The sequence below is a fragment of the Myripristis murdjan genome, chromosome 22 (assembly GCF_902150065.1).
Source record: "Myripristis murdjan chromosome 22, fMyrMur1.1, whole genome shotgun sequence".
NCBI classification, from domain to species: domain Eukaryota; kingdom Metazoa; phylum Chordata; class Actinopteri; order Holocentriformes; family Holocentridae; genus Myripristis; species Myripristis murdjan.
In genome coordinates this window covers 13125479-13153107 of record NC_044001.1, presented here as the reverse complement: position 1 = coordinate 13153107, position 27629 = coordinate 13125479, and the positions used below count along the sequence as shown (strand labels likewise).

Below are 27629 nucleotides of genomic sequence, written 5' to 3'. Positions count from 1 at the left end.
CTTATATCTCAAATACAAAATAAATAAATAAATAAAAAAAATTAAAAAATAAAAGTCAAACAGGTGAGCTTAGCACCCTCTAGTGGTTGATGATATATTACCTGAAAGCCCGGACATTGTCAAAATAAAAGTCTACATTTTTCCTGTTTGAAAACTGATGTGAGCTGAAGCTGCTCCAGTTTAATACTACAGTATGTTCAATCTATCATATTAACTCAAAAGGGAATTTGGAGGAATAAAGATATGTGACACCCCAAAAATGACACTTGGTAATTCTAAAATAAAGGTCATTCTTACAGTGGAGCTCGTTTCTGTTTATTCCTGTGAAATGTTATGTGAAATTCTGTGAAATGTAACAGCTTAGTTTCTGTCTGCAATGATTCGGTTCACAAGATGAATATTGTGCCCTCTTTTTACTGACTCCATTTCCCTTGGGAGGAAAATTATAGGAGGAGGAGTTTAGCCCAAGGTCACTCTTATTTGCTAGAGGTTAGAGCTGTAAGGGAATGTCTAAGAATGTACGTATTGATACAGATTACCCTCTGCCCGTTTTAAGTAGAGACTGGCGTCAAAAATCCTCTTGAACGGGGTCCTGAGTTCAAACCCTTTAATAAATGATTGTCTGTAATTTGAAACATATCTATCTGGCAGTCCTTGACATGAAAGAGCTTGAGAGTCTTGGCACTAGAATATTGCATTTTGTCCAGGCAAGATTGAAGAATAAATAGCAAAGAAATATTTGCACAAAAAAGCACAAAAAACAATTGCTCTGTTTAGGCTCATTGAAACACTTTGCATCCTTTTCAGATATAGTTTGATACAGTGGCTGGTGAACTGATCTTCTCAAGACAGGTGAACACAGACAAAATGTACAAACCCTGTTACAAAAGGGCACTACAGGCCATATGCAGCAGCATTCTCTTAAATTTATCTTATTTTTCTGTTAAGAGAAAAAAATAAGAAAAATCAGCTCCAGATGCACCAAATGTTGTTAACCATCCAAATCCTCTCTTACCCAGGTATGCTGGATGATGAATCCCACCTGTTCGTAAACTGAAGGCGTGTGTCTGATCCTTTATTATTAGCATAAGATAATGCCGCCTAAACACTATATAAGGGCAGCTGTTGTGCCGTGTGTAAAACACTCTGGCACATGCCCAAGAATTGGAGATGCCAACGAACAATTTGGTAGGAAGACAAAGGACTTCAGCAGTGTTGAAATCAGAGTGGATTGTCTTCATTTACAGTGGGACACAGGACTCAGGCAGCCAGAACAGGACATGAACATGACAATGACCGGATGAAGACTGAAAGCAGGACTTGGAGCAGGTGTGGAGGAGTGAAAAAGTACAGGGCAACAGGTAACAAGAGGAACACAGAGCCGGGCAAAAAAGCAAAATACCAAAAAACACAGCCAAGAAACAGAAACCACACAGTCCAAGACGGGGTCTAAAACACAACTGTGACAGTCAAATTTCCCTTCTTGGAACAATAAAGGCCTGAACTGAACTTAACTAAACTGAAGTACTGTTAAATGAACATTAAAAAAAGTTGATGAAATAAAATGAAAATGTTTCAGTATTAAAATGCAGACCAAAAAACATTGTCCAAGCAGAGCACTCCATGGTGACGAACAACAGTGCCTGAGGACAGGACAGTTTCTGAAGGCCAAACACATATAACTGTTTTAATACCTGCGGTAGGCTTTTTTACTCTTCAATAAATTCTCAAATGTCTGCATTCAAATATTTTTATTTTAACAATCTAATCCTCATAATTACTCTTAAACACAAAATAATCTAAATGTGATTATGCATTGATTTCATTCATTTAATGTATTTTTTTTATGTTCTCAGTTTTAAAATGTATGTTTCCATGTGTTGGACAACTGATTTGTGGACTGTGACAATAAGAAAGCCTTTTAACTGTTCACACTAATACCATACCAGGGATCAAAACTTAATGAAAACAGCACCTGGTTTGATACCAGACAAGCCCCAATTTGTTACAAGTTCGCTCAGTCTTGTCACAAAAGAGGAAGCCCACACACGCTTTACTTTTAAAGGTTTAAAGTTCAAAGGTTTCTGCACATGAGAACCCTACAATGCTGGTTTACACGGCTCCGGTTGCACCTGAACAGAGACAAACAGAACAAGCTTCACTCCACACACTGGCACAGAGAGATGTTGTGTTTTGGGAGTTACCCGGCTGTCTTTGTGAAGGGGTGTGGCTGGGGTGCATTCCTCACAACGTCCAGGTCTTCACAGATGCCTCCCTGGCCGGCTAGGGTGGGACCCTCAGCCAGTCCAATTTGGGGGGTATGAGATTGGGCTCCCTTCGCTTCACAGTTATTCAGAAAGTGCTTCACTACCTCGCCTCACAACTGACGAAGAAGCCTATCATGACCATCAGACAACACCAAGACGCATGTCTCACCTAAACAGGCAAGAGGGACATCAGATTCCTGGCCCTGCTGAGGATGGCAGTGTCCACCCTGACCTGAGCACTGTGACCACAGACAGGATGTCCAAAGGTGATCCAGTCCAGGAAGAGAGGAGCATCTCCATGGATGTACCCAAAAAGATGTAGTGATGGTACGGGTAACCGGTGGCCGTCCTGTTTGTGAGCAAGGACAAATGTCCCCTCGGTTTCTCTCTGAGGGCAACCTCAGTCCTCCCTTGCCCCCTCCCAGCAATCTACGGAGCAATAAGGTCCGTAGGCCACAGCCAGGGGTTTGGCGTTCAATGGAGAAGAACCATCTGGAGACACATGTTCCCAGGCCTACCACGTGGCTGAGCATGGAGGCCAACAGTGAAAACACTGAAGCGTACCAAAGAGGGTGGCACCTATGACAGCAGGGTTCCCATCCTGTCGGCGGCAGAGGCAAACAGCCCAGACATGTTCTCAGAGTGTTACAATTGGCTGTATAGTTCAATGTTTCTTGCATTATCCAATGTATTACATAGTTCAGGACAGCTTGGCTGCGAAGCAGAGGATAGACACAGCAGGAGCCAGATGTACTTTCTCTATCTTGTTAGTTAGGTCTGTTGCATTAGATACACGCCCAGTCAACATTCACACACATAGCATAGCACATTCCAGAAACAAGGCATGGACAGTGGTTGGCCTGTCCATGTCCGGGTAACTGGCCAATTATTCTCGGTTGCGTTTAAGTCCAACCTATGTACGGGGCAGGCCCAGCCCAAGAACATAAATGTGTATCATTTCCTGATATCGAGGCTCTTTCTGACTGAGATCCTGCGGGAGCTCTGTCACACTGAGGCCAGCGCTGCCTTGCTTTATATGTGACCATAATAAATATTGCATCAGAAAACTGAAGACTGACTCCGGTCTGTTCTTGGGCTTTCAACAAAAGAATCGGGAGCTAACAAGAGGGCTAATGGTGGGCTGCAGGTGGGTCATCATTGGGGAAGAGGGATGCTGGATCTTCCTCCTCATAGACACTACACTTGGCCTCCCCATTGAATTCATCCCATGGTTTGGCACAAGCTGTCACAAAATTAACGAAATTATTCCAAATCTCACACTCCAGGCCGGGCAGCCAATTTTCAAAACGTAGTGTGGCAGAGGAAGCTTCATTAATATTCATAACAGGCGCTACTTAGTTCATTGGTCAGGTTGGTTTTGTTGGCTAGCTTGGCTAAGGTTTGGGGTTAGGGTTGGTAAAAGGTTAGGCTTAGCCAATCAGAGGCAGAGTAGGGGCAGGTCTTTTCCTACCGCACCACAGAGTCAGATGAAGCAGGACTCACGCGCACCTGATGGTGACATCCGGATGGCGCATGAGCAGCAGGGCTGGCTTGCTTGCTTGATTTTGTGGTAAATGTGATGCTCCAATGCTGAGGTGGCTGAGTGAGGAAGGTAGGTGAAGAGTGGAGGCAGGAGTTTTATAGGAGGAAGGTGCCACAGCTCCTACCTCCTGACTGTATGGATAGGGGTTTTTCAGGTGCTGATGGGGATAAACCAATAGCGAAGCACGTCGCAAGGCGGAGCACGTACGACGTAGAAGTTTCCCACTGACCAACTGTGTGTGTGTGTTGCTTGAGCCAGGCGGCTGTTATTGTTACCGCTTGGTTTGTTTTGCTTCGGCAAAAAATCTTAGTTGTCTCAGCTGTTTCTTAAGGCAAAGGGACAGCTTCCCTCAGTTTTCTTACTATGAAAAGAGAAATTATGTTAGCTAGTGGCTGTTAAAAACATATCAGTGGCTAACCAAACGTTACCCATTAACAAACAAACAAACAAAAAACATATGGCCATTGCAACAAACATTTCATCTTAGGTAAGTTAAATACAATTACAGGTGTAATTTTCTGACGACCGAAACTTGTCCACACTCCTCACCACTTGTGTGATATTAAGTTGAAATGTTTGATATTTCGTTAAGCTTCGCATAAGCCAACGCCACAGAAAAGAAATGGCCAACTTTAGCCAGAAACGAGTGGGAAAAAAAGAGCATTTATTGGCTTGCACTGCTATGCTAATATTATTGTGTCAATTCAAAAACATTGTCAGCGCCTTTCATTCAGTAATTTGTAGTTAACTTACCTCAACATGTAGCAATATTGTATTGCAAATGGCCTCTGCCTAAGTTTTATATTGTTTTTATAACAGGTAAGGATTTATATTTCATTTCCACTGAAGCTTCATTGGTCAGAAAGAAGCTGAGAGAGAAAGCCAAGGCAAAGCAAGGAGACTGACCTGGTGAGAAGTAGGACGGTGAGTTGTGGTATTATAACATAGAGCATGTCATTAGTATTTGAGTATTGTTTTTAAACCAGTTTCTCCTCTGGCAATTCTTTTCAAAATGAAAACAGAGCAAGTGTCAGTGGTTGTCAGTCAGCTCGAGAGAAGAAGGGGAGACAGCAAACTCCAGACAGGGAGAGGAGAGAAGAGTGGACAGGTAAAAAATTCAGACTGTGAACTGTAATGTTGTCTCCTCATATCCCTGTGATTTGAGCTATATACATCTCCTTTGGTAATTCTCACCATTGCGCAAGAACAAAATTGAACCAAAAAGTGTCAGAGTATCACATAGTGGTTGTCTGTGCAGCCATCAGCGAGAGACAGAGGAAGATCGACAGAGAGGGACAGACCACCTCAGGCAGGGGGAGAGGAGAGAAGACACCTGGTAAGCTGTAAAATTATCAAACAGAGCATGCCATTGGCGTTTGAGCACTGTTTTCAACAATTTATTCCTCTGGCAATCCATGCCAAGTGAAAGAAGAGGTTGTCAGTGTATCATATGGTGGTTGTCGATACAGGCATTAGAGAGAGACAAAGAGAGACAGCACCACGCAAGGAGGGAGGAGAGAAAACAACAACTTAGAATTCAGTTAACATAGTGCCTCTGCTGATCCAACTTTTATTGTGTTCAAGAGCACAATAATAGGTTAACAGTGATTACCAATCAGTAATCAGAAGGGGATGATGGTATGTTCCTTCGGGATGAATAAAGTATCTATCTATCTATCTGTCTATCTATCTATCTTTTGGCCCATGATGAAGATAAAAATCATACAGTGTAGAGTGACAGCCTGCCCATTAATCAGAAACAGGTCTTCATAGGTGATTAATTGACATTTTATTGTAGATTTCTCTTGGTTGATGAATCCCTCATGAGAAAAAGTGTCACACGATTTTTTGACTGTGGGAATTTTTAACAGCAGCATTAGGTCAACAAGAGTCTCGGAAAATGTTGATTCAACACTTCTTATTAAAATAAAAGAGTTAAAAGAACAAACCACAGTTTTTGCTTGACATTCTAGATACGATGCATTGGGTGTTTCCTCACTCACGTAGAAGTAGTACCTCTGATCCTGTGTTTGCTTTATGATTGCTTTCAGCAGCGGGGGGAAACCTGACTCCAAAACAAACTTTATAATATATTTATTGATTTTTATTTATTTATTTTAAATTTACATATACTTGACCACTGATAGAGGGCGCTGTATATCAGCATCAGTGGCAAAGTTTTCAGCCTGGCTGAGAGCACTTTTTCTTTTTTTTTCTTTTTTTTAAAGAAGATCTCTAAAGCTCTGTCATAGGGCAGGGTTTGCAGGGTCCACTGAGTTAAATTTAAGAGTTTTTTAAAGACATTTTAAGACCACTTAGAATGCAGTTCTAAGTGGCTCTTATTTCACAGCCATGGGGGACAAAGTATGAAGCATAAAGAAAATAGCTGATTGCTTTTCTCAGCAGCTTTATGTTTTTCTGATTTAATGTTTGACTCTAAAGCTGTAACACCCCTAAGCCTAGTTTGAGTGTTTTCTTACAGATACAGCAGCGGGCTTCATGCTCCCTTCCCAGAGCTCGCTGTAAACAAGAAACAAAATGCACCAGATTCAGGGCTCCAGACAAACTTTTTTCATCACCATAATAATTTAAAGTGTCCCAAAGTCAGTGTAAACTATCCAAAATTCTGAATGTTGTCTTTTTACTTTATTACTGTCATCTATAGTGGTTGTTTGCATAAAAACACTATTCAACTGATTAGGAAATAAATTATTATATTTTTATTTTATTGATTAAAAAATCTTGACCTTTGCAGTCTTAATTATGATTTATAAGTTGCTTACAATTAGTCTTAGGATGTTTAACAGGTCATAATTCCCTCTCTAATATCTATTTCATATTGCTGTGAACAAATGTCTCTCAAACAATTTATTCTTTTTGTATTTTATTTCATTTTCTTACAAAAACAAAATTTTATAAGATTATATTTGAATACATCTTGATAACGTAATATTTAGTTAACCCAACCCTACTGAACAGAGCTTGATAGCCTCAAAATGTAACTCAGTGTAACCTAATGATAACAAGGATGTTATTGTTTTCAAGACTTAGTCAGATCCAGGTCCCTGTTCCTTGGAGGGACTCGGAGCCGGTTATTGATCCTCGTCCCTGTTCAGTCTTACTTGTAGGTCAACTTAGCTAAGATTCGGTTTTTCCTTGGTGTTGGTGGTCGGTTGTCATTGTCGTCTGTCACAGTGCATCTGTTTACTCTTTAAATAGCACAACAGGTATTACTGCTGGTGTGACCGGGCCAATGGTCGCTACCACAGGAATATTTTAGAATCATTATATTTTTCATGTGATCCGTGCCTCAGTCAACTAAGGGGACACTAACAGTAACATCAAGAGAAGAGACACTCAGTACTAGTCAGCCCCTGTAGTGGAAAACGCTGGTTGTAGCCGGTATAGACTCAGCTCTGCAGAGTTGTGTAATTGCAACTTCATTGCAACATTTCATAAAATTCTGAAGCAGCCACAGCAATAATTTTGCTGCAAAATGTAGGCTTTGTAACAGAAACACTGGCATCAGTCTTTCTAGCTTGACTGTGGCAATGAAGATAGTGCTGTGAACAGTGATTTTGCTGCTCTCTCTGTTTCTAATGGAATATGTGGGTCATTAGAGCCATGTAACTGTCTTGGCTTGTGTGTGTGTGTGTGAGAGAGAGAGACAGGGATTGAGAGATAGATAGACAAAGAGTGAAAGAGTTTGTAATATTCTGCCTAAAACAGTACACCCTGAGCTGCCTTGAATGTCCAACAAAAGTTCAACTGCATGTCTCAAACATGCAATTGAACATAACCATTGAGCACCTGATCATGAAAGTTGATGGTCAAAGTCATAATTCTATCTACATACACTATTTTACAGGCTCAGTCTTATAGCAACTTTTTTTTTGAGCATGCTCTAATATCCTTTCTTTTTTTTTTTTTTCCTTACCGTTAGTATTTTCCAGACATCAAAGCAGACAGCAGGAATTGTAGAAATGCCAGTATCCTAATCAGAGCAAGATTTCCTCAGACAAAATCAGTAAACCAAATTGCTGCAACTGGGAAAACTGTGATAGACATTCATTCTTTACAGTTAGCTCCTCTCCTTTGAGGCAGCTGGAACATTAAATTATTAAATTCCAGTGGTTTTGTAGTACTTTTGTTCAAAATATCACTCAGTTTTATTTATTTAAAAAGTTGTGTATTTTCAAAATGTTTGTTCTGTCCAGCTGTCCCCCCTGGGTAAGTTATGTAGTCTGTGTTCTCTGCGTACAGCTATAGGGGCACCAATGACTTCCACTACAATATTTTGGAGAATAGATCAATGTAGGGCTTCCAAGGGGCCCGGGGTAGAATCACCAACAAATGAAAGAGATCTGAGGTGCCTTGCGAAAACTGAAATATTTATTCTAGTTCTTGCAGCATCAAAAATAACCGCACACGATAGAGAAAGACAAACATATGATGGATATGAATGAGCATGTGGATATACAGCAGTGCTCTTACTCAGGAGCCAATGCTCAGTGTTAGAATACATATTTAATTTAATTTAATTTTTTGCACAATGCTGCACTTTCGGTCTCCACTCAGTATATTTTCCTGCTTTTGTGTCTTTTGCTGATCACATGCCTGATTATGAGAGATTGGAGAGATTATTATATGACAGGAAGCTAGTTAATGCCAGGTAAGTATAGGTAACTATGTAGTTTGTGCATCTGAAAGAGCACCTATAATGGAGGAGGCACCTATAATTTTATACTATGTAGTCTCAGGCATGCAACATGGATACCATATATCATCAGGTGTTCTTTAAGGTGTATGCAATTGGCAGTGTGGATGCCTTTTTATCTGTTATGATTCTTAATATTTTCTGGAAGATCTGACTTTGAGGTTCTACTGGATAGAGTAATCTGCCAAGTAGTGTGGCAAAACAGTATCTAATCAAACTAGGATCATTTCCCTACTTAAGGATCATATAGTGTGTGGATCATATATGTTCCAACATTTCATGACTTTTAGCTGTTGAATATTTTCAGATGAATCAGTAAACTTTAACTGTGCAGAATTACATGGTCTGCACCAAAATATAACTATAGTCAGATACAAATCAGAAAGAGAAACATCGAGGGAGAGAGAAAGAGACGCTGGTGAGATTTATCAGACGTAAACATGTTTGAAGACAGAGGGGAAAAAACTTTGTTTGAATTGTATGAATACCGTTCCACCCCAGCACAAACAGCACATGTCTGTCTCCTCAAGGCTTGCCATGTCGTCAATCCTTTGATCAGTGTGATGCGTTCATCCTGTTAATGTGAAGGGATGAGTGTCATTGTCATTTAACACACCACCTCTTACGTTGAGAGAAAACCACAGTGTTTTGCAGACATGTGGAGAGACAAGCACGCACACGCACGCACACAGGCACACACACACACACACACACACACACACACACACACACACACACACACACACACAAGGTATGATTCCACCATCAACATGTTAATGGTCTTGGCAAAACATTTGTCCATCACATCAACATCTGGCATTAAAATGATCCCAACATTTACTTGGTAAGCACACCCTGTCTTCCCCTATGCCTATTCCAAATATACTTTGTTGTCTGGAAACATCTGTATTAGGCCTCGATGACTGAGTCTTGGTGAAATGCTTTTGAACATGATAAGCTTGTTGTCACGGAGGGCGAGGAACAACACGTTGGTGTGGAATTAACAATCACTGCCATTCAGAAAGTACATGGAGAAAAAATGTAACCAGGAGGAGTTTAGGAGTTGCAGCTGGGAATGTTACTACTGTTTTTTTCCCCCTGTAATTCCACTTTGATGTCTGCGTCACACACATCACCGTCATTCTGTTTTTATGCCCACGTTTCTTATGGGTCTTTGTTTGAGCTAGAGGTTGCAGAGGTTATTACTCTGCAGAATGCACCCTCTGAGTATTTCAGTTGTTTGACATTTTCAATCTTGTTGACCTGAGATGCAACAAACAGAAATTTTCATATTGATTGTTAGGACTCCACTCCTTCTCAGTGTAAGTTTTGGTTGACAAATAATGTTCTGTTCTCCATTCCTGTTCTGGTCTCCATTCCCTTTCCCTTTACCCCACTCTCTCCCGTTTCCTTTTTGATGCAAATACAAACAGAGGGGCATTGCCTTATCATTTGGACTGATCATTGTTTCAGATGTTCAGTTATATTAAGGGAGGCAATAGCACATTTACATGATACATAATAAAAAACCCTTGATGGGAACATTTGCTATAAAAACAAACCCTAGACATTTTCTTTGTGGGTGAGGAAACATGCAGGAGTTTAGTTCACAAAATTATTTGCAGTGATGCAAAACCTCCACTAGAGGGTGCCATTGATATGGGATTAGTTGGCCCTGTTGAGATCAGCCTGCACAACAGATGTGAGTAAATTAGTGTTATATCATATTCAGATGTATCTGTTGTAGATATTAGTAGAAATGGCCCAGAACTTGGATTATCAAAAAGCATAGAGCAGCATAAACAGCATGACCTGATAATAATGAGGGGGTCATACACTAAAAGACAGGGTATAGGGTTTTATACATGAACCATAGAAAATGCATTGGGACCTACTTTTCTGTGTTTTAATCCGTTAGTGATTTCACTTTTAAAATTCACTTCCATTATGAAGGGCCATATAGATGAAGTAGAAGACCGGTTAAATAACTTTGAAACCTCGGGACATTTAAGTCATGGATTTTTCAAAAGGGGATACAACTCTGTGTGTAATGTAAAACTTATAAGGTTATATATTCAAGGCATGGATGCCACCAGTCAGATCTTGATGTTCATGTTAGCGATTGATAAACATATTATTATTAATTATTTAATTTCCCTTGTCCCAAAAGTCAAGGTGATTGCCATGTCAAGCATATGGTTCAGTACTATATAGTTTAGCTGTGAAACACGGATATAGGTCAAGAACTGACGAGAGATTGTATAAGCCCTACATGCAAGCATCCTACAGTCTCACCACTATAAGTGTGCCAGAGCATCTACACAGGGACAAAACCCTCAGCTCCCAAAGAGCAGAGCTCTGTGTGACTCAGACAATGTCTGCTCTTCCTGCTCTCTGAACTCTGGCGCTTCACCTTCAGCTGTAGTCTAAGAGGGGAGGCAGGGAGGGAGGAGAGGAAGGAAAGAGGAGAGGAGGGAGGAGAGAGTGGGGGGAAAACGTGCCACATAAAAAGAGGAAGTTCATCCTCTGATAAACACATAGCTACACATCCCACCGGACCCACTGTCTGAGACGGCAGCCACTGCTAAATGTGAGCTTGTCTGAGCTGCACCACTACAAGGAGAGAAACCGCACGGAATTCATGTTTTGTCCCTAGGTTGTTCGTTTGAGAGCGTTAGAGGATTTTAGTGCGCCTCTCTGTACCTCACGGTTTCCATTCAAGGGGCTCTCCAGACGCAGTGCAGCTCTTCACAGAAGACATGCATAATCATGGCAGAGGGGATGAAACAAAAGAGGAGATGTGTAAAGCATCGTATACATATGGCACTTTATATTGTACCCCTTTCAGGTATTCTTATGGGTGTTTTGGTTTTAGGTTTGATTTTTTACGTTGTTACACACAAAGGAAACAGCCGCTGCTCAGTACTTCAAAGGAGCCCTGGCAATCCCACATAGACAGACCACATTTCAGTGGAGCATGCTGTGCTGTGCTGCACTGTGCTACAGACAGACAAGAGCTGTTATGGAGAAGAGGAGACCATGGCTTCTCATTAAAAACACTGCCGTTTCCTCCACAGATTACACTGTTACGGGAAGACTACATAGGGAAGACACCCCTGCCACATCTACAGCTGAAAGATGCAGTCTTACAAGATTGGAACTGTCAAATAAAGCATACAATTGGAGAAGTCTCAAAACAATTGTTCACAAAAAAATGACAAAACATTCTAAATGAAAATGACTGACAGGTTGTTTACAGAAAAGGCTCTGTTTTCTTGATGTTTAGAAATTTCTAGTCTTTTTGTGTGGGCTGCTTGCTTTCAGCTTGTTGAACTCGGCTAAGGCCTCTGGCAGCAGTATTAGTCACACCAGGTCTTCTTGACAGATCCTAATGGGTTAAAAGGCCATTGAGGTCTACAGCCTTGTATAGACATCGCATACATATCAGCTGGCATCCCAGGGCTAGGTGACAAAAAAATGCCTCAGTGACGGCGGTGCCCGCCATTGCAACGAGGGAGTTGTGTTTGGGACAGTCTCTCTGTGATTGTTTCAAGGGCCTCAGATGTACGGCGAAAATGTGAGATGGACATTTCCTACACGTGTGTATCTGGCTGCTCGCACTTGAGTCTGTCGGATCTGGAAGCGACACTGAAGGCCACAGTAACAGTACGGATGACCTCTGACCTTGCTATCAGTGGGCCCTGTGCTCCGCTGGCCATACTTCACCCCTTGTCAAAAGTCCACAAAGCCCATTCCTTGTTATGCACCGCAGTATATGCCAGTTTTTAAAGAATGTCGTGAAGCTGGAGTTTCATTTGAACAACTTCTGTCATGTTAACTCCATGCAGATACTCAAACCAAACACTGAAAAAAGGAGAGGGGGGTGGGAGTAGAAATATGTAGGTTCTTCCATCTGAAAGACCCTGCATGTGACTGTTTTTGGTGTATCTTTAAATAGAAGTCATTAGAGGGGGAACATCAGAGTGAGGATGGCAAGGGCTTATAATGTAGCTGCAGCAAGGGGTTCTTTGGAAAGTTGAGAGGCATTTATTAGTGAAGCCAGGGGTGGTGCACTTTCATTTCCTGGTTTTAATGGAGAGGTTCTCTGGGTCTTCACATGGGTCAGAATGAGACTTCATCTATGTAATGTCTTCTGCAGCTTTTGAGGACAGAATAGAGTGGAAGGAGATAGAGGAGAGATATCCAGAGCAAAAACCGAACTGCCTGTTTTTCACATTTTCCCACCTTATTTGGAGTTTGCTGTTTGTAAGCCAACTTTTCTGCTGCTCTGGGATATAGTTAAAAGGGTTGCTTGGTAGTTTGAGGGATTGTTTTTGATTGTCATGCCTCATTGTCAGCTCAGATCAAAAAGTATCATGCCTCATCATCTGATTTGCCAAAAACATGTGGAAAGGCCATCACAAAGTATGTCAGTCACAGTCATTCTTTGTTGAAGAGTACAGATATCACCCTATATCCATATTCTTTAAGCCGTAGTGTGGGCTTTCCTTGAGCTGGCTACTGATCTGCCTGTCTTTCCCTCTACTCCAATAAGTGAATGAGCAAGGGTGGCCTCCTGTGACTCAGGTCTGACTCGTGTACATAAATAAATACTGTACCATACCGTGGCATTATCTAGGGCAGCTCTGCTCTCTAACCAATGTCCCCTTCTCGTCACTGTGGCGCCTGCAACTTGCTGTCACACAATGACCTGATTTGGAGGACTGTGTGACAGTGAGGTTGTGGCTCAGCCATACACACAGGCACAAGACACATGCACACTTATACACACACATACGCTTGAGAGTTCCTCCCCGACCCTGACACATAGACACACACACACACACACACACACACACACACACACACACACACACACAAACAAACATGCAGACAGTGAGGGATATGTAGCAAGCATTATAATTGGTCTGATGTAGAGAGGACATCCCGAAGTAATGAAGTTTACAAGACTGTTTATAATTTTTTGCTTTTCAAATAAAATGTGGTGTCTGTGATCGTCTAAAATGCAATGCAAAATAGTGAACTACCAAAGAATGAAAGAAGCATACCAAGAATAAACAGCAATTGCCTGTCATGCCAAAGCTGCACTACCCAGAATAGCCTCTGGATGGCAGTGTCAGGCTGCACTATCCACTGCCAGCATCAGCTCTCTCATTAGTGAGGTCTACCAGGCCCCCTCCGACATGTCTCATAAATGTCAACACCAATACAGCAGGGGACAGTGGGCCTGGATGTAACAAACACAGACGCCATGAAAGTCCACTCTGTCTGTCAAATCAATCACCCAGGCCAGCCACAAGCTGCATGTTCACACCTCACATGGAAATTACCTGCAAGTTGGTGTTTGGTTAGTTTAAGCACACGAAAAAATAAATACCTAAGGGTTGTTAGGAATTATTTCAATCATGAATGTAAGATGACAGAGGAATTTGCAACATATGAATGTACAGGATTTGTCATTGATCTTTATATGGCTCATGTGTATGTCAGTAGTATGCAGGTCCCTTAAAGTTTGTCTCCTCTTCTCTATACCCCCACGCCCCCGGCCACCTCCACCTCCACCCCCACCCCAACCCACACGTCCTCTCTTCCCCTCTTCTTTCTCCTTTCCTTTCTGTTTCTCTCTCTCTCTCGTTTCCATTATCAAGCCATGTGCTGCTTGCACTTTTTTCCATTCCCTTCCAATCGGGCCACAGGAGCAGGTGGATTGGAGATAACTTGCGCTGTGCTTTGTTTTCGCCCTGACACTGTCATTAATCATTGCCCAAGCCACACTTCAACATATAATAATAAGGACTGGCTGCTGTGTGGGGGCTGCCGCCCAATTGCCTTTCATTGCGCGGATGCCAAATTGGAGGTGAACGGCCATAGCCAGACACTACTCCCATGTCCCCAGACTGTCTCATCATTTAGGTATTTATCCATCTCAGGCTTGTCTGTGGAGCTTCTCCCTGCCCTCCCAAGAGGCCCAAGATTGTTAGGGGGAGGATCAGATTTGTTGCTCAGGCTTTTTGGCTTTGATTGTGTGCCTATAAGTTAGGGATTAGAAGCAAATTTCCCACAGGGCAGTGCTGGATTTGCTCGTGTTTAACTGTTTAACCTGTCTTAGTCTTGTGTGGCAAAGGGGCGTGGGTGGTGGTGGGAGGGAGAGGAAGCAGGGTAGGGAGAGAGACTGGTCAACAGGCCCACAGAGACCCAGGAGGGCTAAGCCAAAGCCAGGCCAGCGTCGATAAGAGAGGCTGCCTTATCCATCACATCTCCAGTAGAGTTGTTAGAGTACTATACTGTGTGCGTTTGTGTGTATGTGTGTGTGTGTATGTGTGTGAGAAAGAGAGAGAGAGGGAGAGAGAGAGAGGAGGGGAGTATATGTGAGAGGATGCATGTGTGTGTCTATGTGAGTAACTTCCCCTGATAACCACAGAGTAATAAATCAGAATTGTATTGGTTTTCCTTCAGTTACAACACACTTTTTTGCCTACAGTACAGAAGATGTAAAAATATGTGGCCACAGTATATTTTGCAAGTGGGCCAGTAAATTATCAATTATGTGGAGGGCTACAGACATATTTATTGAAGCTCGATTTTTGTAACTCAAGGTCTGGCTATTTATTGTTCAAACATCAAGTATTGTTCATGTAAAATTCCTATGCATGCCTAAATATTTTATTTATAATTTTCAGAATAAATTGTAGTGGGTATACAGTAGGATGTAATGCTATATATACCATTTACGTTGTACATGTACATATTGCAAACATTCAAAACAGTCATATTGGTGAAGTGCAGTTAATGTATAAAACATGCAATGCGAGAAGTTCAGCATCATAGGCATTGTGATTGATGTTTTTTGTTTTCATATTCTGTTTTTGCTTCTAAGTTTGTTGCAAGTGGGATTTCAGATAGCCAGATCTACAGCAGGTGGCAGAAACAATCTTCAGAATGGGCAGTTAGCGTTGGTGAAGAACCAAGCTGAAGGTCCTGAGCCAGGTAAAAAGTCCATGTTCTCAAGCTGTTTATGGAGAGGGGCAGGTTGGTGTTGGAGCTGGCTGCGGGGCCAGGGTCTTGGCTGTAGTCACCCTTTGTTGGCTGTATTCCGGAATGAGCAGGGGCGCAGAACAGCGGGAGGACCCCTGTCCTGTCAAACACAATCCGGGGGGATTATGGAGATCTGAGGGGAATTTAGGAGCTCAGAGTCTGAAGGTGTGTTTTTTGGGCCCTGCCACCTTCAGTACTACAAACAAGGACTAAATCCTCAGGTGAGCCAGTCTGAATGGTGGTAGAGAGAGAGTGGTCCGGCCTTTGATCTCAACCTGTACTGCGCCTCCTTTCCTCAGTGGTCCAGAATACGTGGTGTTAGAAAGGCAAATATTAGGCAAACAAAGCCAGACATATTGGCTGGACATTGGTGCTGTGATCCTGTACCTTTGGCTCTGATCTTAATGTATTTGTCCGTTTGGAATTTAGCTCAGACCTGCAAAAAAGGGAATTCACATGAAGAATAATGAACATTAGTAAAGTACAATGAAAAGACCCATGAGGCCTCTATGCATAACTGCATTACACTTTGTATGTGGACGGTGTTGCTATAAACATAATTAAATCCATAAAAAAGCGATTTAATTTATCTTTCAGACCATCACTCTAGTGGCATATCAGCTCACTGTTCCATATTTGCAAATGGTCCCATTTTGCACTTTGATTCTCTATCTATACATATCTTATGAACTTCTATATCACTCTGACACGTTGTAGACAGTAAAGAGCCTCATGTCTCCTTTGGTGCTGAAGAAATATACTGCAAAATCGTATTGATCTTTAATTAAAGAAGCTCTTAACCTTGCCTGGGCGGAGGACCCCCAGGCCAGGGAGTTAATTAATGTACTAATAGTCATAATATTTGTGCTGTGCACGGGGAGGTACATAAAAGATTATCTATTGTACGAGCAGTTTATCAGCCCAATGATGCTAGAGCCCCGTGCTGTGCGTATATCAATATTATGGGCAAAAATCTGCAATACAGACAGAAGAAGAAGGAGAGTTGGTCTTTTAATATCTCCCTCGGTTCATCAGCAGTTTAGCAAGGCCCCATTGTTCCTCCTGGGATTCCCCTCTGATCGTAACCAGGCGGCATCGATGGGCCTTTACAGGCACTAATGCTTTGCTACCTTGACGACGCGCAGCAGCCATAAGCCCTTTAAAAGATCCACTTCTTCTCCAGATGAGTCAGGGGTCCCACTCCACCGTTTACCCCACGCTCCCAAGGAAGGCGTCTCATCCCTGGATCAAAACCTCATACTACTGACCTTTCAGTTGCTCCCACCATCGAGAGAGAGAGAGAGAGAGAGAGAGAGAGAGAGAGAGAGAGAGAGAGAGAGAGAGAGAGAGAGAGAGAGAGAGAGAGAGAGAGAGAGAGAGAGAGAGAGAGAGAGAGAGAGAGAGAGAGAGAGAGAGAGAGAGGAGAGAGAGAGAGAGAGAGGAGAGAGAGAGAGAGAGAGAGAGAGAGAGAGAGAGAATATATTTGCTGGCATGTATGTGTGTGCGGGGCCCCAACACACTGTGATATCACCCTTTATAGCTTTATTGATTTCCTCTCAGGATGCAACTATTAACATTGAGCTGCTGTAGCGGCTGCTGCTGTGGTGTTCTCTACAGGTAAGAAGACTGGCTCACACCCCCGGCCTTGTGGATTGTATAGGGGGGAGAAAGTGTGTTGGGGGGAAGCACAGGGGAGGCACATGCTTTTATAATTAAGGTCAGCTGGGATGCATTACAGCATTTGGAGGTGTTAAAATGGGCCCTCCTCAGAGAGTATGTTGGCATTGCCCACGCTCGTAAATTAGCCACGCTCCCCGCTGATGTTAAGAACAAGAGTGGGGGTTGGGGTTGAAGGAAGGAAAAGGGGGGTGAAGGAGGTGGGTGGAAATAAGGAGATTGGAGGGGGTGTTGAGAGGAGGTTGAATTTGATTGTATTGGGCCCCCCCTTTTTTTTTATAATCATTGATTTTAAATGTCTATAAAATGGAATCTGAGGAAGATGTTGCACTTAAACTGGTAAAGGCCAGCAAGGTCTTTTCGTGTGCCGTATACCTCCTACAGGTCATAATTAATACTGCATTTGGAGACATCAGAAAATTCTATGCAAGACTAATGAACCAACAGCTAAAAAATGACGCAATTATTTTCTAACTCTGTGTTTAATAAAGCAGACGTTAATATCAGCTGCACAAATTGAATAAGGTGATATGAACTGTGGTTGAATCCCTCAGAGAGCCACAGAAAAAGTTAAATAATGGGCAGGTAAGTCAACAGATGCTCAGTAAGAGAGGGGAGAGGTGTGTGCGAGCTCTCTTTGGACCAACACTGGCTCCAATGAGGCGGGCAAAACAAAGCATGGCCCTTCAGATTCACAATGGAGACACTGTCAGCAAGGACAGGGGAGGGGAGAGGGAACAAACAGAACACAAGACTTTCACAAACAACCTGTCATAAGGCATTCAGCAGGACAGGGCTGACTGGGACACCCAGCTCACACCCAGCGTCAAGGGTGAGGCAGGGGTCAACAGTCTGAGGCATTATGGGAGAACTATGACAGAGAGGATGGCACAGAGAGAGAGAGAGGTGAGACGATTTCTGGGCTTGGTTACATGGCATCTTCATGCTACTGATAAAGTCATGTGAAGTCTGTTATGCTGTGTTAGATTTAAGTAAAAAGTCAGTGTTAGACAATACGACAAAATAAGTGAACTGAGGGCTGAACAATCTGGTAAAACAATCATATTACAATTATTTTGACAGATGCTGTTAATAATAATAATAATTTAATTAATTAATTTAATTTTCGCCTCATAATTCTCATTTTCACTGAAAACACTATTAAAATGATGGTGATGATGTGATTTTTACTGGGATCTATATCAAACAATTATGCTTTCTTCTGTTTGGAGAATATGATTTATAGGCCACGACATCTCTGCATCGCCACAATAATGGTACTTCATTTGTAATACTATTTTTTTTTTTTTACATATATTACCTTTATTGAAAAATTGTGCTCTTACAATTTAGATCTTACACTTGGCCATATTGCAGTTTCAGTTAATTATAGGAATAGCTACAAGTTAAGACAAAAGTCACAGAAAATCTGAAGTGGACGACAGCATTATTAAATCCATTTAAAAGCCTGATAGAACTTCTATACAAGGTCCTCTGTGGTAATATTTAAAACGTGTTTGGTGCACCAGCTAAGGGAACAAATTACCTCCAATTCTCCATTGCAGTGACAGCCATTATTGTCATTTTGATTTTGTGATATTGATTTCTGTTTTGAGTGGGTCCAGTTGATAATTCTGGCCTACTTTGACAGATTGTAGATACACAGTCGCCCCCCCATGAGACAAAGCTGAGGACCCGAAAACTGACACAAACTGAGAGTAATCAGAGCCGGTGTCACTGACCGTTGTTGGTGAGTGTTAACCTGCGGTGGCCCTGTCCGTCACTGAGTTACTTTTCGAAGTCTTAGTAATGTCACATCTCTGTTTGTGGAAATGAAAAGCTCTTTTCCCAATACATTATAGATCCATTTGTTAAGAAATGAATACTTGAAAATATAGAGGTCTTGTTTGGAACAGGAAAATTTTCCTAAGTTACACAATTTGCACGAATATTGCACTAGCAGTCGTCTTCTGTGCAGGTGTCACTTTAAGAAATGATCTGTCATGTTTTGATAGGAGAGTATTTAATGTTTTGTGGTCCGCACATTCACGTGCTGCATAAAAATCCATTAGCTTTGATGTTAGTCCTTCCTTAGTTTATTCCAGCATGAGTAATATGTAGCAATCATCCAGGTGTTGCTGGTACTCAGCTAGAGAGAGAGATTACTGAGAATATCGAGTTTCTCATCATAATTCTCCTAGTGCATAGTATTGCTTGTTGTATCCTTGCCTTCCTGGGTGTAGTGAGCTGCATTTGCATCGCATTTTCGTTTCGGCATATAAAACTTGAATGTGAACCTCTACTTTGGCGAAATGGAATGAAATCTGTTGAACATTGCTGAACTGTCACACAAAAAATATAGTAATGGGCTCCAAGCTGCCACCACTGTTCACAGGTGTTTTTTTTTACACCAGTATTTATTTGACCATTATGTTAAATTGTCCCCATAAAGCCCCACTTGGCAGCGCCATCCTCTGAATCTCTTTGCGAGCCACTTAAGTGTACCACTGGGGGTTAGTGTATTCCACGGACCCAATATGGACGCTTTAAACTGAATAAATAAAGCCAGTTTAGTCATGCTCTGCCCCCTTTTTGGCGAAGCAATTTTAAAGACACAGCCCTCTGATTTTGTGGGTTTTCATGCATGCTATTCATGATGCTATAAAGTTGTGAGTTGCACCTCTAGGGCATGTTTACGTTTGATGTAGTGGATTGTTTACCTGTCTCTTGAATTTGTGCCCTTGCACTCTGAAAATGGATAATACTGATTACATCTGCAAGGCTAAGTTTTTATCTGTTTTAGATGTTCTCCTGACAGATGAACTGCATTTATCGTGTACGACAAGATGTGGCCCCAATCACATTTTATGTTTAAAGCCGTTTCCATATTGTATCTTGAACCCATTCGAAATCATTCATGGACGCACAGCCGAACCAGCATGAACACAAGTTAAGTAAATTGTACAGAGCATATAGAATCAATAAATATCACATAAAACAATTATTTTCCTCTCTGAGTTGTTATGTGACACATGAGGGTTTTTTTCACATCTTTTCCCCTCTGTAATTCTGTGTGATCTGGAGGGCTGTTGACCACAGGCAGGCAGCCATAAAATGAGGGGGCCTGACTCTGTTGAGACCACCTCTATTCAGGGCTCTGGAGCCACTGGATGCTAAGTGGCAACCGGAAAATCACAGCTGTGGGATCAAGCACGCTGCATTAGGAGTAAGGGCCCGGCCCCAGCACAGGGTACTGTACAGCGTAAACACACAGGACACCAGAGGCAGGTGGATCCTCTCACTGATGCTGAGTGTGCTACTATCTAACCTCCACAAGTTTCAGAGGTTGAAACCACAGGGATAGGAGCTACATGGAGTGGTAGATACGTGTTCCCTTTGTGAAAGATTCCTGTAGGGAGACACTGAGAATTTGTTGTTGGACTTGTACTTTAATGTTGAAATCTAAAATTAGATTTTTGTCATAGTTTTACCTTACTGTTGGGTCTGTTAATTGCCAGAATGAAACCCAAACTAATGAAAAAGATGGGGAAGCAATGAAATATTAATATAAGTTTGTTGCAGCAAAGTAAACACTCCATTTGATATAAAATATGTGTGCTTTTCAGTTTAGTTTTAATTGTAAAATCATGCCAAAAAAAGTTTCTTAAGTCTTACTAATGCTGCATACGCAAAGACCTTCGTTAAACCTTTTTGAAAGAGCTGCACTATGCATTTTCTCTGAATTTCAAAGACAGGGCATTTTTCTACAGTAATTTACACTCCCACAATTACACTGTTCTGGTGCAGATATGGTGTCAGTCCCTCCTCCTTGACCTCTGCCCTTTTAGAAACAGGAGAAAGTGTGTTCCCTGATTAACGGCTGGCGGAGGTATATGGCTTCAGCTCCGGCACCTTGTCCTCCCAGATCGAGGTGACAGTCTCCTAGGCTCTTTATGGAAATTAACTGCAAAACACGGCCAATTAGACCTGCGTTATTTAGAACGACTCAGCTTTTCACCCTGAATAAAAACAGGCCTAGATAAGACCCGTACACTCAGACACTGCAAATTAATGTGAAGTTGGTGGCCTGCCAATAAGCCAGCCCATCTAGAATGGGGACATTAAAAGCAAGAAAGGCATTTTTTTGTATTAGCTGTAAAATACTCAATACAGGATGAGTAAAGGACAGAGTTTGGAAATAACTTTAGAGCCAGTTATACATTACATATTGTTTCAGCTGAATCCAGTGTCATGAGGTTTCCGGTTTCATTTGCCTTGGATCGGAAAAAGTGGCAAAACATTCATGTCAAACACGATAAAATGTTAAAAATGTTTCGAGCTCTTGTTTACGGCATAGGAGACAGAATAGACATTCCCAGGTTTCTGCAATTTTTATTCCAAATGTGTAACTGGGAATTAAGCATCTGTATAACGTCTTTTCAGTCCACCAGCTAAAGATAGGGGTCTTAGCCTGATACGCTGTCTTAATTTTCCTTTTCTCAGGTCAGTGCAGAGAGCGACGGCATTAGAGTGAGGAGGAGGGTCCTTACTCTATGAGCAAGAATACACTGTGGAAGTTGCAAAGGGCAGAGTCTCTAGGAAATCTACTCTTTCTTTGAAAAAATGTCACGGGAGAGATAGGAGATTGGCACCACAAAGAGCCCAAAATAGCACGGGCTGCTACGCGTTGTCAGACAAGATTTGGGCTGAGACATTGACTTTTGTTCTGCAAAGTATTGGCTCCTGAAAGGGAGATGGGAGGTGTAAAAATTGCGATTTCTCCTCTTCCCCTGGTTATGTGCAATACATTGCCCTCCTGATAATGCATGCCGCTGGGGCAGAGGTTTATAATGTCACAATTATTCCTTGCTTGCAACGTAACTAGTATGCTTGGGATTTGGGTGGGGTTGTGAAGTAGCCTGGACTATAATTCTTCCATTCTGAGTGAGTGGCATCGATGGTCACAGAAGCAGGTATTTATTAAACATATAGGACCAAGTCAGAAGATTAGGACAGGTCCCCAGACCCTTTTGCATTCCCATAACTCCCAGTGCACCCACTTTCAGCATTCCTTCATTCTGCCTTCCCCACAATAACAAAGGCCTCATATATTTTATGCAGGTTTGCCTCTCAGCCACATAATAGGATTATGAATAATTTCTACAAATTTACAAAAACAAATCACATGGTAAGGCTTAGAATTTGCTAATAATTTCTCCATAGCTGATAGATCAAAGCAAGGCGCAGTGACTGCAGAGCCAGGCAGTAGGTTGACCCTGGTCAGGCATTTTTAATGAAAGGGTTAATCTTCTCAAAGGTGACTATTCAGGAGCAAGCAGTGTGACCAAATGAAGAATTCAGGTCTGGGATAAGTAGGAGAATAGTGGTCTTGAGAGTGCTGCTGGGTGACAGCGAGGAAGCCCAGACTGTGATGCTGTATCTCAGCCCATCTACTGAGCTGACCAGACCTCTTCCCCAATCCATCGCTAAAAGAAAGAGAAGGGTGGGAAAAAAGGGAAGCTGTTTGAAGAACCTATGGCATATAAGGCCCAAGGCTATTTCATGGATGACAACATACAAACCTGCTCTATTGGCTCTGAAACCCCATGAAAAAATCTCTATAATAAGCACACAGACTCGCAAACACATGCAAGCATGAAGCCAGTTCCATGTATACGCAGACATACACACACACCACATACACACACATACTGTTCCTCATTAGTACAACTGTTCTTCCTAAAAAGTAGCTAAATGTACTTGGAGATCTGGCTGTTTGGCAGAAACTTTGTTGTCAAGCACCTCTTGTGCTACTGTAAGCACACATGCCCTCTCGTGAGTAATTAGACTTGAATACCTTCCAAAAGGAGAGAGGGAGAGAGAGGGTGAAAAAAGATGCTTTTATAAATGTATTAGCCTTGACTGGTTAAGCAGGTTTAGAAATCTCATCATGACAGCGGCAAAATGGGCCTCTTAGTAATTAGGAACAAATGAAATTGCTTATCACTTAGCGAGTTACTGCGCCAGCCATTTGGCTGTGTTCAGAGGGATTAATCAGAAGGCTATTGACATTACATTGTTCCACAATTATCATTCATACGTTTTATGGTAATTGGGCATTTTTCACTGAGGAATTAAGGTGCCTACGGAATTCCAGACAAAATGAACATGCCCAAATACAAACATTAATCAAATTCCTGAAATAATGCAATAACATTTCAGCTGCTGGTAATCTTGCAACCAAGTGTTGAAATGAAACGTTTGGAAAATGAGGATATCAGTCTTCTCTTTGTGAGAAACTGGAAAGCCGTATAGATAATTAATTTGTGTGAATGATAGTTATTCATATGAATTTGAAGATATATTTGCACCTAAATTAATCAAAGGTTAAAGGTATAGAAGGTGTTATATCATCTAATCATTTATAAATTGGAATTATGATGTGTGAAGCTGATCAGTGTAGGTATATGTCTTGCTGTATAAAAAAAAAGAGAAGAAAAGAAGTTCTTTGAGCCTTTTTCAGCCTCAGGAGTGAACCTGGTTGTTCTGTTGCACTGACCCTCTCATTAGGATCACTTCAAACTACAAAGTGACATTGACCTAATATCACCAATGGCACACACTCAGTCCTAAACACAATCAAAACCTAGACCTTAGCTCCTCCCCTGTGGCCTTATTCTAATACCTTCACAACAGCTCCTACATGTGAAAATTACCTGTCTCTGCCCAATAGGCCTAGGGGGGCTGATAAAGCCAGACTTTGCCTAATGCTTCCATAAACGTGTTAGGCAAAGTCCAGCGGGGTGTAATTGCATCTAATATATTTATAGAGGATTGATTTCCCTCCCACCACACAGCGACAAGCGGCTGTCCGTTCACCCAGGTCACTGTGGATGGGTCCTGTGTCCACTCTGTCCTCTTTACACAGAGCAGCAGCGAGGCCCAGCCACAGAGACCGTGGAAAGTATTGGAGCGCAGCTTAATGAGGTAATTAGTCAAAGGCCATGACGATCCTGGGAGGCTAATACCTGTGACCTCTTGATCCTAGATTCCTGACACGTCTCTGGAGATTGTACAGGAAAGCAGGCTGCAAAGGCCAAACACCACCCCCTGCGGCAGACACTCCAGGTCCAGCCAATTTTCACCAACTGTTTAGAACGTGTGATATTACGCTTTAGGAATGGAGGCATGGGACCCAGGCTGAGCCAAACCTCCAGGTTCTCCTCTTCTTTTCTTTTTTTAATTACTCCCATAATGCAGTAATGGACCTGCCCCCCTCTCTTCCCCGAAGAAATATAAACCTTTGCAAACTTAAACTACTTTACCTGTTTACTTAGAGAAAGAAGTTTTAGAGAATTGACAAAGGCAGTGAAAAAGCACAAGAAAGGAAAAAGGATGAAGAACACAAAGCAGGTTGATATTTTTTCCCTCCCCCATCCCTTTTCTTTTCTTTTTATCAGGTTACCGTGACTGGAGGCTTCATTAATCACCACCTCGACAGCCTCTGCCAGGGGGAACTAACTGCATTTGGCCCAATTAGGAGCTGTAGAGACAATAGGAACAGCACAAGTTGTGCCTCTATGCCAGGAGCCAAGCGTTGCCTCCCTGTCATTACCTACAGAAAGGGAAAAATTAACCCCTACCAGTTTCCCAGCTTTCCTCCATTGATCTGAGGCTTTTGTGGTGTCCCCGGAGCGTGGCAGACAATTACAGATATTATTACATCTGCATTGATTTTTTAAGGGAGCAAAGTGTCTCCAAGCAATTAAAAAAATTACAGTTCGGAAGTGGGCCAATTAAAATGCCCCCAGCCCCGGAGGGTGGTGGTGTTGGTGTTGGCGAGGTGGTGGAGAAAAGGACTTGACTGTCAGAATGTTTTCCCTTTGCAGTTTCTTGAGACAAACTTTGTTTCCAAGTGTGCTTATTTACACCCTTGTATGCATCCATGCACACTCATATACACTTATGTTTGTGCGCCTACACACACACACACACACATTCACAAAGCTGTTGTTTATAAGGCCAAAGTGAGAGCTGGTCTTTAAAGGAAAGAGGTCTGTAGTAAAAGAAGTTTGAAACATGGATAAAAATACACTTTAACTGTTCCAATCAAAGCAAAAATACACGTTTGATCAAATCATTGCTAAGGATTGTTTTTTTTTTGTATGCCTGGAAAAGAATCCAGAAACTTGTACTTGGTGCACCATATCAGACACATATTTAGTAACTAAGGACATTTCCCAGCAGTGCCTTAGGATGAGGATTGTATTTCTGTCCTCTCTTAATTGATTCTTCCCTCGGTGCCATCATCGTCTCTTCATTCAGCTCCCTCATAATTACGCATCTGCAGTCTCTTCTGAACAATGCTGTTAAAAACATCATATCCTTGGCTATTAGCACTTCTATTTCGTCTACTCTGTCTCTCCTTTTCTTCCCTCTCTCTTTGTCTCTCCCTCCCTGTCTCTCTCTCCCTCAGTCTGTCTCACAAATATACACACACACACACACACACACACACTTCCTCTAACCCATCTCTTTCACCTGGGCCTTGGTGGTGCTTTCCCCCATGGAGCAGAGTTGGCCTTTACCATGGCCATCCGACCAGACTTCCTGAAACCACAAAGGAGGAGAGAGTGCTAATTGGAGTTACGAGTAGATGGAAAACTGGCAGAGGACAGATAAGAGATCAATGTGATGCAAATAAAGCCAACATGCAGCGGCTCCAAAGCCACCTCAAGGCCCATTGTTTTCTCATACTGCAATCAGAGCTCGGGAAGGAATTACTGTCTATTATTGTTGCGTATTGTACTTCAGTCAAGCGCGCACACACAAACACACACCTACCTGGCCTTTTTTTCTGGAGCAGTTTGAGTTTAGCAGGTGGGCTCCGGGATTATTCAAACCAGCTTTTCACTAAAAGTAGGTAAACAATACCTCCAAATAAGAAAGACACCTTCACAGAGACACCTAGATACTTGGAAAAAGAAAAAGAAAAGGGAACGGTTTAAATAAACAGCATTTGGCGCAGGAGGAAAAAGGACAATGAAACTGTGGTGCTGAGCCGGAGTCGTTTTATCACCCGACATGCTGCGTGTGTTTGAAGTGGGGAATCGTGGTTTCTTTAATCCGTGAGGCATTCAAATAAGTTTATTTCCCCCGGATTAAAAACAGTAACAATAGCAGGCAGTTAAAAACAAACAGCTCTAAACAAATGGCGATGAGGCTGAGACGCTTGGCTTATGGGTAAGCTCTCCATACATCGTGCTGTGTTTCATTAGCCGAAATGTATTATTATTGTTTATCTATTCAGCCTCCTGATAAAAAGGAGCCATGCTTTGCCTTGGATTACAGAGTTAGAAAGGTTCAGGGGTGGCATGCCAATGTAATCCACCAAATTCTTTTTCAACAACAACCTCCAGAAGAGGGAAGAGAAAGAAAGGAAAAAGAGAGTTTTTGACACAGGAACACCATGGCACGTGTGATTAAAGAGAACTAATTTCAGAATATCATCAAAGGGGAAATTGTTTCAGAGTTGTATAGCAGAGTTGGCTCTGATGTTTTGAGGTTTTATGTTAGAGGTCACAGATAAGGGGCTGGGGGTGTGTGAGGGTGTGTGTGTGTGTGTGTCTGATTGTGATTGTATGGGATTTGTTTCTTGTTTATTTAAAAACAGAATTTTGGATTTGATTCATGCTGCCTAACGCCTGTGACACACAACACGACTGGGCAGACTGAAACGACTGGACATCACATTCTTCATGACTTCATGATCTACAGGTTTTTGCACATTGTTGAGGTGCACACACGACAGTGAGTTTGATTGGAAGAACACACATATGACAACAAGGTAAAGGCTGGCATTACACCATGCAGCCGCCAAATTAGAGCAGGGCAAGATGGTTGAAATGAAGATCACAATATGCATGAAGAGTTTTTTCAGACATCAGTAAATATCTCAATGTAACTGATATAAAATCACATGTTAAATAATCAAATTACTCTTCATCCCATTGAACTGAATAGTAATTTTTGGTTTGATGTCAAACAAAAAAGTAAAATTCTGAAATATTAAAAGGTTTCCTGTCAAGTTTTTTTTTGTTTTTTTTTGTTAACATTTTAAATAGATTTTTACTTATGAGCTCTAACAGCAGACATGCTGAAAGACAATAAGCAATAATATTGAATTATCACCCAGCCCTGAAACACAAGCTGTTGTGTTTCTGTGACACTGAACCTTAAGAAACAGGTGGAGGGACTTGAATCACTGACCAGATTACACTGCAGGGTTATATAAACACATACAAATCAAACATGTTTGACATAATTATGATGATCCCAGTTAGAATTGGAGGCATAAGATTTTAGTCCT

General features: G+C 41.9%; 1 protein-coding gene across 4 annotated transcripts in view; it reads left to right on the top strand.

Annotated features, from left to right (window-relative positions):
* The first annotated feature begins 3732 nt into the window (after positions 1 to 3732).
* Positions 3733 to 27629, top strand: part of meis2a (Meis homeobox 2a) — a 181466-nt gene continuing 157569 nt past the window's right edge. The window contains exons 1-3 of one of the 4 annotated variants that reach the window (XM_030044563.1): positions 3733 to 3879; positions 4630 to 4719; positions 4833 to 4918. The gene's annotated coding sequence lies outside the window, so the exon portion shown is untranslated. Of the gene's footprint in view, positions 3880 to 4063; positions 4298 to 4629; positions 4735 to 4832; positions 4919 to 27629 lie in introns of those variants that run through there. The other 3 variants (XM_030044561.1, XM_030044562.1, XM_030044559.1) reach the window with 3 other exon arrangements.